The following is an 8,140-nucleotide window of genomic DNA, read 5'->3' as shown; positions in this document are numbered from 1 at the left end:
ATCATGGAAAAAAGGGTCATAATTATAGTGCATAATGAATCATCGTGTGCATAGTTCGCTAACTCCTTCTTTTTAGCACTTTTAGCACTTTTAGCACTTCGCTCACTCGATAGCCATCCGTGACTCTTTCTTCTTCTCCTTCTTTAGCCATTTTCTACATTCATTGATTTAATGGTATGGCTTTCGATAGTAGTTGCATTTGCCTTTCTTCTTAGGATTATCACCCCCCTTCTCGACATCCTTGCTAGAGGACTCGGTTGATTCTAGATTTGGCTTATAGTCGCCCTATTTGCTTTTACCTTTTTGACTGGTAGTGATTCCCCACACATATACTAGTTTTGGTTTTGCCGAGATGGCTCTTCTTGCAAGAGCACTACAACCAACTCTTCAAACTTAAAGGCATTGAGGTTACCCTTCATTATGAGCTGAACTATGGATGGCAAACCTTGGTATGACTCCAGTAAAACTATGAGAATAGTAGACACAAATGAATTGTCTAGATAGGCCTCATCAATGCATGCAATCAGGAAAAAATATTATCAACTACACTGAATTACCTTTAGTGATATTTTCTGTTTTGCAATGAAAACATCTATATATACACATATACATACGTCTGGACCAAATGGTTTTGGATACAGCATGTGAACTGTTGAGAGTTGGCTATGGCGCCGCGATTACCTGTTGTGGACTATGGCTATGGGAATGGCTACTCTGCTATGATGGCCTCCTGTCGCCTTTCAAGCCCAAATCTGCATACGGCTGACCGTCTTTCATTCTGTGGCAGTTTCAGAGACCATCTTCTGGCCTCTCGCCTGTACAAACCCTTGCTGCAGCAGCAGCAGAAGCAGAATGGGAAGGAGACGCCCCCTCTCATCACAGCCATCATCAAGCACAAAAAGGATTTCACTCTCGATGCAGTCATCCAGCGGCAGAAGAAGCTCAAGCTCGTCACCAAAATCAGAGACCTCCTTGTCAAGCACCCAGGTATGGTCATGTCCCTCAAAGAATTGGGGAAATACAGAAGAAATTTAGGGTTAACAGGCAAAAGAAGAGTAGTTGCCCTGCTTCAGAGATACCCTGCCATCTTTGAAGTTTTTGAAGAAGGCGTCAGTGCCTTGTACTTCCGGCTAACCCCAGAAGCAGAAGATCAGTTCCTTGAAGAGCAGGAACTCAAGGCTCAACTGGAGACTGTTCTTGTCTCCAAAATCAGAAAATTGCTCATGATGTCCATAGACAAAACCTTGCTTCTGTATAAGCTGATCCACCTCAAAAAGGACCTTGGCCTCCCTGATGATTTCAAAACCAACATGATAGAGAAGTACCCCCAGTTCTTCAAAGTGGTGGAAACTGAAGGGGGTACTGCCCTTGAGCTCACCTCCTGGGATCCCGAGCTCGCCATCTCTGCTCGGGAAAAGAAACTGCAAAGTGGGGCCCCGGCCAGTGACACCATCAGCGTCCACCACCGGAAGTATCCCAGGATCAACCTTCCAAGAGGCTACAACTTGAAGAGGAAAGACAAAGAGGTCATCAGAAGGTTTCAAGATATGTCATATATATCTCCGTATGCCGACTTTAGCTATCTGAATCCGGCATCCCGTGAAGCAGAGAAGCATTCCTGTGCAGTCGTGCATGAGCTCCTGACACTTACTGTTGAGAAGAGGACACTGATCGACCATCTCACACATTTCAGGAAAGACTACAAGTTCTCACAGAAGGTTCATGGAATGCTTATACGGCACCCAGAACTCTTCTATGTATCTCTGAAGGGAGATCGAGATTCTGTTTTCCTCCGAGAAGCTTACAATGGATCTGAGCTAATCGACAAAGATCCTCTTGTGGTTGTGAAAGAGAAGCTGGGAAAGCTCGTTGCACAAAGTGGACAGATTTCGAAGCAAGGCAGTAATGAAGATGATGGGGATGAAGAGGATGACAGCAATGTTTATAAAGAAGATGAAGGTGATGGTTGGTCTGATGATGAATTGGTGAATGATGCATTAGATGATAGTGATGAAGAACAGGAGGGAAAGGCTCCTCAAAGACAATCCACAAGACAGGCTCCCATTGAAAGAGAAAGGGAGTTACGGAGACCATTAAGCATCATTCAAAAAGAGCAAGCCATGGCTGCACTTGTAAGTGCTCCAAGAGAAAGATGGTAATTTGTACTGGAATAGACTTATTTTGTAGCCTTGATCTTATTCCTTTCAAGAGAGAGCTATGTGTATTTGGAAGTTAAATTTTGTGAAAAATGTCTCAATTTACAACTCAAGTGCAGGCTGTTGCGACCTTCATTCTTAACTCTCTTTATACCATTTCTTTCGTGAGCTTGGTTTCTAGGGATCTTGTTTCATGCCAAAGGTGGTAGCGCCACATCCTCACAAGTTTTGCAAGTATATGCATGTGACATAATGCATGTAACTAGGGGAACCAGTTGACACATGCCAAGGTCCATTCTTATGCCACCTACAAGGAAGATGAGAGGCTAAAATAATGTGATAGCAATACCCTAAGCTGTTCACGGTTGGATGGTCTACATCTCACAGTCAACCCACCAAGCGAAGTCTATGGTGATTGATGAGCTCAGTTGCAGAGGCATGATGGGCTATATTACCTTCCCAAATTGAAGAGGCTCCTACCCCACCATACACTTTTGAAGGGGATGGTATAAAGTGTTGAGAACAGTGTGGAGAGTGTAGCACGACTGGACTATGTCTGGGCTGACCTAGCAGGTGGTCTATGCTAAGGATCTAGTTTGCAAGCTTGTCAAGTCAAAGATGCTTTGAACTCGGTGTTGTATTTGTCAGTGCCTGAGTGTGTGGGGCAACATTCTTCAGCCTGTTTATCATTGTTGTATAATCATTGTTTGTAAACATTGATTCTAAATTCATGTGTCTTGAAATGATTTTGGTTCCTGATTTTTGATGTCAGTAAATCCACAATGTCCTGGGTTTTGTGGTTCCCTGGGCCTGCAGTGAAGGGTTTAGTACCGGCTAGCCTACACCCACTTTTGGATGCACTGTGTGCTCTCAAAAAAAATTCACAGTTGGGCTACATTACCTTCCCAAATTGAAGAGGCTCCTACCCCACCATACGCTTTTGAAGGGGATGGTATAAAGTGTTGAGAACAGTGCAGAGAGTGTAGCACGACTGGACTATGTCTGGGCTGACCTAGCAGGTGGTCTATGCGAAGGATCTAGTTTGCAAGCTTGTCAAGTCAAAGATGCTTTGAACTCGGTGTTGTATTTGTCAGTGCCTGAGTGTGGGGCAACATTCTTCAGCCTGTTTATCATTGTTGTATAATCATTGTTTGTAAACATTGATTCTAAATTCATGTGTCTTGAAATGATTTTGGTTCCTGTTTTTTGATGTCAGTAAATCCACAATGTCCTGGGTTTTGTGGTTCCCTGGGCCTGCGGTGAAGGGTTTAGTACCGGCTAGCCTACACCCACTTTTGGATGCACTGTGTGCTCTCAAAAAAAATTCACAGTTGGTGTGACTACTTGGAACCAAATTAAGTACAGCGTGATTTAGATGTTTGATTCTTATGATGTGGTCATTCCGCTAACCTTAGGTACAATTATACCATCTGTGTGCATAAGATATGCAGTTGATAATGTGAGGGTTTATACATCCTACATACATTGACCATCTCAAAGTTTGGACAAGGGCCAAACTAGAGATGAGCAATAAGTCCTAATGTACACCTTTGGAAGGGAGAGGAGTGAATATATTGAGATTGAGCTTCGGTTTGCACCAGGATAGGCACTTACAGAATCGGGTAGGAGTGGAATCATTCAGCGAATGAAGAGTAGTCGAGAAGGGCGACACTACCATTCAGCAAGTTGCCCTATGTATGGTGCACAGCATTACAGTTTCTAGGTATAGTGTGGCATTACATCTTCTTCTTCTAACAAAATAGTCATTTAGGGCACCCTAATGTGCCAGATACTCACTTGAAGAATATAAGAGTCAATTGTGCCTAAAGTAGGCAAGAATTACTTTATAGTAGAGCACTTGTCATGGGCAAAGTTCGAGCCACTCAATGACGAGCTGGCAAATGCTTACTTGTCACATGCAAAAGATAGGTAAGTATTTAATGGTATGAAGCCTTTCAAAAGAATGCAGGCCAACAAGCATCGAGATGTCCTGCCCAAGTGTGCACTCCTTAGAGAAAATTTCTACCAAAGTTCATATGCTTATGTGGTAACAATAGAAGAATGGGCAAAAGTGCATTCTTCATCCAATATCTTCTTCAAGAATTGTATATCAATAAGGTTAAAGATTTGCCAATGAGTGGGCCAACCAATGCCAAGCAACATGATGCCATTCAACCTCAATTCTTTCCCAAGAACCATTTCAAAATTAGGAACTTGTGGTACTAGCCTACAAAGCTTGGTAGCCTATGATCCACCTTTGGGCTGGATCAAGCCCAAGAATGCATTCAAGACCATTGTTTAGCTCATTATGGTAACTTGGTTCACTTGTTTAGATCTCATACGGCTATTACTAGTCCACATTATATTACTCCACCTACCTTTTTTAAAGACTATATTACTCTCCACAAATTTGACAACTTTAGTTTTTTTGAAGTCAAGTAGCTTTAGCATGACAACATATTTCAATGCTTTGAAAATTTCTATCCAATTCTTCATCCCATTTAAACACACGAGGGTTTGTTCTTTTCACTAACCACTACTTTTTAATCTTTGGCATAGTTCAAGATGTGGAAATCAACCCTTCCGTTGCCTTGCTCTCACCAAGTCTTACCCCTTCAAAGGCCCTTTAAAGGATATTATGTGACCTAGGTAAAGCAACCATTAGGCTTTTCTTAGCATTTAGTTTTTCTTGTCACATAATCTCTTAAGACTATATATAGTTGCTCCTCATGTTCTACCAGTTTCTTCTACCATTGTCTTAATATAGACCAAAAAAAAATCATCCAAGAAGACCTGACATAAACTTTCCCAAATATAGATGAAAATTATTTCTTGTAATTTGTGAAAAGGTTGTTGGCAACATTGATGAGACCAAAAGGCAAAACCAACCTTGCGTTTTTGTCATGTATCCTAATCTAATGATATCTAATTCGTGGATCGATCTTTGTAAAATACTTTTTCCTACAGAGTCTATCAATAAGATCATCCATCTTGTAAAATGGATATTTAGTTCTTTACCATAACGTTTTAAGTCAAGAGCTTACCTTAGCCTTGCCGATGTATATATTGTTGGGCCTTGCCTTAGAGCCACAGTTGCAACTGTCCTCAATCCATTGTTGTATTGGAATGCTCATTTGCCAATAGAATGAAGGAACTCTCTCTATGCCTAAAACAGAGGCAAAAAGAGATAGCCTCCACAATGGTGGAAACCTACAAGCAAACCTATTCAAGTAAGCATACATCTAGCATGCATAAATCTAATAACATACAAGTAAGCAAGAGTAGAAAAGAGAAAAGCTCACAAGTATTCTATTGAAGGGAATGACTGTCTATTTGCAACTTGTAAAAAATGACTTATATACAAGTGACTAGTTTTCACACTAGGTCGACCAAACTTAAAAATGGTACGGCCTCTATCACTAGTCTTAAGCAAGTATGTACACAAAGTCCTTAAACTTTTCTATTTGACATTAAGCACAAGGTTTGGCCACTTTATATGGTCCAGCATTGTCTTACAAAAGGTATGTGCTCGTTTGATTGGGTAAGATGGCAAAGCTCCTTACGATAGGTCTTAACAGTAGGTTGGGTGGGTGAAACTATATTAACCTACAGAGTGGTTAATATACCTCCCTTCCCCTAATGATGATCATGTCCTTGCATCACCAAAGTCGATGTTGAAGCTGCTGCCAAGGTGGAAAGGTGTGGATGGTTCATAATACACCACACGAAGTTGGCATGCGAGGTTAAATGGTATGGTTTGAGACTGATCCTCCCCAGCCAAATGTAAGGTATATTGGTGAGAATATTCGAGTAGCCTTGGTGGTAGGCAGCTTGTCCAAGGTAGCATGAAAGGTATAGGCAATGTAGAAGTTCTTCATATACAAGGCCTCCTTCAATTGTGGAAATGGCTAGGACCCTTCAAAATTAGGTAGTTGGTAGAAGAGCAATCCACACCCTATGATTGGCAAAATGAGTGTGCCAAGAGATCACTATGGAAGGATTTGCATAGGTAGATGGTAATCCACATCTTCTTCGCACGTGATATGGTATTATACCCGAAGCTCATATCGTGATGCCTAGAGATTGGGCTTCTTCATGGGAAAATGTTTCGGCCACAGGGCAAGGTTGTGTTGGCGTTGAATTGAGTCGAAGCAGAGGTTGCATACATTGACGCTCTTTGGAGGTACCTACAAGGTCGAGGGTTCTCATGGCCACACCATGGTTCCCCAATCCTAGAGATGTACTTGGAGGCTTGGTGTTGGTTGGATGATGGTAGTTGTAGCCTATAGTTACATGTGTTTGTGTGCGCAATGAGATGCAAGATATGGAAAAAAAATGTGATGCCTATAGTGAAATATATAGGTGATGTGCATGGGTAATGGGCGAGGTGTGTTCCTGTGTGTGTACTCCTCTAGCGTGAAGATTTCTCCAACTCAACTACTTCCTTTGACACTCTTTGTTGCTGTCTTTGTCATTTTCTTGGGAATTCAAGATTATAAGAAGATCAAACAAGAGGTCTTTCTTTGAGTTTCAAGAATGATATGAGCTCCTTGGGAGGTCTTGGGAGGTATGTTTGTTGGCAAGCTAGATTATTTACATGCACTACAAAAGCTTGTGTATTTTGTGAATACCATGAAACACAAGTTGCAAAAGAAGGTGGTACAACATGATTTCCAACATTATGAGGATGTAGTGAAGTATGCATTAAGGAAGGAGAAGACATGCACTCTAAGGATAGATATAAGAAACGTTGAACAAAAAATGGAAACTACTCAGGTGGTACATACCCCTACTGCTCAAAGAGAGTATTTGAACATGAATACTCATAGTGATAGTGTAGGGGAGGTGGATGAGGATTGATAGTGTGCTAAGCAAGAATGTTTTTCCATTTAGGGATGTTGTATTATCTTTGGATATTCTAGATGATGATGTAAGTGGATGCAAGAAAGAGGTACCTGAAAGTGCTACATGAAAGTGTTAAACTACATATGTTTGAATTAGTAAATGGCCATGTTAAATTGGATGTTTTTGAATTAGTAAATGGCCATGTTAAATTGGATGTTTTTGAATGTGAATATTATATAAAAGATGAATGTGTTGACAATATTGTATGCCTTATAGATGAGGACATAGTTAAGAATGCAGGTTGTCCAAACCTGCATTCCAAACCCAGAAGAGGAAATAGGTTCAGAATGTAGGTTATGCAAACCCAGAAGAGGAAACAAGTTTAGAATGCTGAGGACATAATTAAGAATACAGGTTGTGCAAACCCAAAAGAGAAAACAACAAATGAATGCTTTCCTCCAATGTTGGATCGAATTAGTTCAGGCTTCTTTGATGAGGAAAAATACAACATAGGTGGTAATTCCTAGAGAGTCCCTTGTAGGGCTAAGTCTAGGTGGTAATTCCTAGAGAGTCCCTTGTAGGGCTAAGTCAGGTGGTCCCTTTTGAGCCGCAGAACCTTGTGGTTGTGGAAGGAAATTCCTCAAGTGTACTAAACAATGGATCGTGTTTGAAAGGAGTGCATGTTTGTTTTTCTCTTGGGTCAAAAAGCAGTGTAGGCTCTTGGCTCAGTTTGATCTTGATGATATGGTCTTGGATGAAGTCTTAAATGATTTTAAAGTTTTATGTGCTCATGAGAATTCTTGGAAAGTCTCTAGCTACCTTGATGAGCAAGTACATGTATTACCAAATTTTATCTTGTGCGTGAGGATGCATATAAGAAAGTCATGTCATTAGTAGTAGAATCTGTAAGTGGCCATGTTGTTGTTCTTGACTAATCAAATACGGTCAAGATGGATGAAGATGTTGTAACTCTTTCCAAGGAGGTCGCAATAAGTGATAAGTGTGTGATAGTGTATTGGTAGCACCACAAGTGGATGGGAGTACATAGGTGAATGCCCAAAAAACTTCAAACTAGGGAGATAGATACCTTATATGTAGGTGAATGCCCAAAAACTTACCTTCTTTTATAGCAAAAATTT

At 40.9% G+C, this 8,140-nt stretch overlaps 1 pseudogene across 1 annotated transcript; it reads left to right on the top strand.

Moving 5' to 3' along the window:
- Positions 1-617: 617 nt before the first annotated feature.
- On the top strand, positions 618-2,264 carry LOC147627225 (protein WHAT'S THIS FACTOR 1 homolog, chloroplastic pseudogene; annotated as a pseudogene). The gene has a single exon (XR_015268465.1). The product of XR_015268465.1 is annotated as a protein WHAT'S THIS FACTOR 1 homolog, chloroplastic pseudogene (transcript).
- The last annotated feature ends 5,876 nt before the right edge of the window (positions 2,265-8,140 follow it).

This window comes from Cibotium barometz, chromosome 21 (genome assembly GCF_041138505.1).
Source record: "Cibotium barometz isolate CiBa-2024 chromosome 21, ASM4113850v1, whole genome shotgun sequence".
In the NCBI taxonomy this organism is placed as follows: Eukaryota; Viridiplantae; Streptophyta; class Polypodiopsida; order Cyatheales; family Cibotiaceae; genus Cibotium; species Cibotium barometz.
This window is presented reverse-complemented; position numbering and strand designations above follow the sequence as displayed.